Genomic DNA, 4,514 nt, shown 5'->3' on the forward strand with positions numbered 1-4,514 from the left:
CGGAACAGTCTTTGGATTTTAAAACGATCCAGGGATTTATTCGAGGGCTTGAACTTTTCTCATTGTTAACTTTAGTCTCCTAAAAGTTTAAGTCCCCTTACCGCCTCAATTTATTCGTTGTTTTAAATTTAGGAATTTTCTAAATTCTCTCTCACTCTCTTTATTTTTATAAAATCTGAAAATCCTCCAATGATTTATTCTTCCCGACGATCGATCCATACATCATCCGTGTCACGCGGTGGATTATTATCATTCTTGACGAGCATTGGAAACATTACAACAAAACGGTGATCGATGCCGGTGACCAATGATTTTGAACTGTCAAACCTGCGTTAATCTAATTTACTGCCATGGATTAACCATTAAAACACGTAACAAATCATCTATCGTGCCTCTAAAAAGAATCTAAAAAAAAAAAAAATCTATCCTCCTCCCTAGATATCCCTCAATTTTTAAAACAGCAAAATAAAGTCTGATTCGAATAATAAAAATCCTTGGATTACAGATGTAAATTCATCGTCCGGAATTAAATTCTGAAATGAAAGAAAAAAAGAAGAAAAGAAAACTCTTATCAAAACGCCATAAAAAAACAAATTCCTCAAATTCCCTCCAATTTTCCCCAGCACAATGTGATAGACAGACATTCGTATACTCGCATTGAAAGACCGGTGGGTACACACAGGCGTATAAAATGGATGGAGAAGAAAGAGGGGAGGGGAGAAAGAGGACCAAGAGGTGAATAAGAAAAAACTGCGATGATGCCTTCAACGTCAACAATTTCCGTCTACGTTTCTACTTTTTAATTACAGAGTCGCGGCGAGCCTCTGGCAGCGGGACGAGAAGACAGCCAAGCTTGACGAGGCAGGCCTCCGCTTGAATCCGCCATTCACGCCATTTTTTGCGCTCTTCCCATTACCAAGATTGTGTGTGTTCGTGTGCGCGCGTATAATATGTGTGTGCGTGCCTTTCGCTTATTCTCTCTTCGTTACGTCTTCTATCACGCTTCGCCGACTTAACGATCTACATCTCCCCCCCCCCTTCCCCCTCTCTGCCTCTTCTTTTGCTCGAACGAAAACCGAAACGAATCCCTCCGCTGTTCTCTCGCGAGCGAAATCGCGACATTTTTTCCCCCTGAAAGACCGGAATTTTCTTCTTCTTCTTTCTCTTCTTCTTTTTCTTCTTCTTATTTTTTGCGCAAAGGTTCTCTTCCATTGGAGAAAAAGGGAAGGCTGGAAGGCCGCTAAGTAACCGGTTCTTTCTTCGATTGAAACGTTTCTATTCTACTTCTACTCTCGTATTCCTGATATTTGTGAGAGAAATTTTTCTTCGAGATGTTAGGTTAGGATGAATTGAGATCCGATTCTTGAAGAAAGGATGTCGAAGGATGATCGGTAAGGAAATAAGGAAATAAAAGAAGGTGAGATATTTTGGAAGAGTTATTTCGATTAATTTCGAGGAGAATGATGGAAAAGCGTATGTTTTTTGTTGTAAATGCATAGGAATAGGATTTATCGAGAATGTAGATAGAAAATTCATTTAGTTACGATAATACGGAGGAGGTATTGAATATAGGGATAAATCAATGTGCTAAAAAAAAATGTGAATTAAATATTAGGAAAGAAATGGTAAATTTTTATTCCGTATTAAATATGTTCGATAAATGATTGGTAATTTTATATTATATTCTCTATAAATGTTTATTATATAACATTATTTTTCACTTTCCATTAACGGAATACGTATATCTCGAATTCCATTACAAATATTCAAAGAACGAATACGTTGAATAAAAAAGAATATTATTAGATATCCTTATCTTATTTTCATGAATAATATCCACTTTCATATTATGAAAATATTTAATTTTTCCATTAACGTTTACGTTCTAATCCCTTTTCGTTTTAATTATCCTCTCTCGTGTAACAAAATTCGTAAAATCTCTCTTAAAAAAAAAAAAAAAACAGAATATACTTCGTTAAAAATATCGAATAATTCTCACTAGTGTCCACATACTTTTTGCGCGCATCTCCAATTAAAAATAATACACAAGGGCACAGGGCTTGGAAAAAGAAACGAGTAAAAGAAAAAAGAAGAGTCGTGATATCAACGCCTAGCAATGTCCTTAGAACCTCGTTAGAGATACTCTCCAACCACGTTTCACTCGTCAGACGAATTCGTGATAGCAATATTCTTTTCGCGTGTTCCAAAAGACTATGTAATATACTTACAAATTAAAAATTTTTCGTAAAAATTGAACGATGTATTTCACGTGTTATTAATCGAGGCTATCAATAATGAAAAGAAAACAAAAGAGAGTTGGTGAGAAATTATATCGAAAGTTGTATATTCGCTGTCGAAGCATGGCGGCTTCGTTAAAATCTAGTGGCCGAAATACCGCATTAAAAGCCACATGCACACGATGCATGCAGCACCGCCACTTTCGAGGAACGTCCTTGGCACGAAATAAACAGGCGCGCTTCGTTCCCTTCGAAGCAACCTTTTTTTTTGTGGAACAAAGTTTTTTCATTAGTCCCGAGCACAAACCTGAGATACAAGTATACCTCTGAATACGTGGATTGACATGGCGGATAGATTCGTCCCAATTCATCTCAGACGAATTTCATTCTCGGTATCGATATAATATCATCGACGCGGTTAATAATATTTTCAATCATTACGTTTAATCTCTTGTATTTCTATTTCTTTCCAATTCTTTCCGTAACAAGAAAATTAAACCTTTATTGCTTTCGTGCGTGCACGAATAAATTCACGAAACTTTCAACGCTATTTATTTCGATAAAGATATTAAAATTACCATCGGATGGTAACTCGATAAAAATTTCTTTTAGGATTTTAACTCGAATCCTTTTCAAAGCAAAATTGCAAATAATAATAATCATTCACCTTTCTACCTAAGTTAATTAGGCCACGATTCAAAACGGTTTAATAATTCGACGACTATTCGATCGTTTCTTGCGGCGGGGAAATAGACTGCGGTTTTAACTTTCTGATTACCCGTATAATTCGATTTCTGGAGGGGACGAGGGACGGGCAGAGTTTCGTGTTCTTTGGTTACATTCTCGAGGGTTTCCACGTTGCGGCACGTAGCCCGAATGCGGACGGGGCCGTAATTTACGATCGAAATTGAAAGAGTTTTTCCAGTTCCGAACAAATGAGATCAGGGAAGCGAATCGACTGACAATGGCGACTTCCACGCGTCTTTCTCGAATACATGCCGGATTCATGCACCGTGAAAACTTTTGATTAGTTTCGTACGACAAACGTACGTGTACAACACGTGTGTGGAAATCTTCTAAGAGGAGGAAGTTTTAACAAGAAGTTCTGCCAACTTTTAAGGACGCGTGGGGAGAAGGGGAGGGGGAAGGGAAGTGGGAGAGGAGGAGAGGCTCGTTTAAAATATCTGGTTAAGTGCACTCAAAATGATAACAATGTTTTACCGAATTTTGCCAATTTTCGTTATTTTGTATTATATTATTAACGATTTCATTCGGTGAGGAGAAACTTATGATCATGATTTTTTTTTAATATCGAATTTATTTCGAAATAGGATAGAGGAAATAATTTTTATATTTATTTAATGAAATCTTATTGATTAAGAATTATTTTAGATATTATTTTTATTGGATAGGAATTAAAAGGAAAAGTAACTTTGTTTTCTTATTTTAAATAAGATATTGAATTAAGTAATTGAAAATTACATCATAAGATTACATTATATATTTTTCGATAAGTACGTGTCAATTTATGCATAATCTGTATTTTAACTAAAATTGAAAGAAGATATCATGCATAAAAATATATAATATTTATTTCAAACTATGAACGCATGGACATTATTCAATTACTATTTAAACGTAATTAAATCACTATTTTTACGTAACATGATTTTAAATGTTACCTTAATTAATTTACCTTTATATTAATGCAAATTTCGTATTTGTTTTAAGTATAAAAATAAAAAATATATATATATATATATTTTAATTCGAAGGTAACGCGATTGAAAATTGAAACGTGCATTCATTGGTCGATCGTCGAAATTTCATTAAACCGCAAATGGGAGTGTCTCGAAGGATACAGTGGATAATGTGACGGTACAAACTATATTATAAACAGACGATCGGTATCGCGTTTGTCACCCGTTTATTGTTACCTACAATCGACAAATATACATGCGCGTGTAGAGCAACTCTGTACCAACCCGTCCTGTGCACCAAGGATAAGCCTGTGCAAATAGTGGCATTAATTGCCTACGCGTCGCCCTATTTGCATGCCATTATTCAGAATAATTGATGACTATTGGTGGACCTTATGCGCCGAAACTCATTACCATATTTAACGTACCGATCAGTTGCCCCTGCGCGTGTATCATCGATCGAAAATTTCTTTTGTCGATGGGTAAAAATGACCGTGTTTGAGCATAGTAATTTTTTTCTCGCGTGATGAATATTTTTTTCCTTCTTTTTTTTTTTTTTTTTTTTTTTTTTTTTTTT

This window comes from Apis dorsata, unplaced genomic scaffold, assembly GCF_000469605.1.
Source record: "Apis dorsata unplaced genomic scaffold, Apis dorsata 1.3 scaffold_315, whole genome shotgun sequence".
Taxonomy (NCBI): domain Eukaryota; kingdom Metazoa; phylum Arthropoda; class Insecta; order Hymenoptera; family Apidae; genus Apis; species Apis dorsata.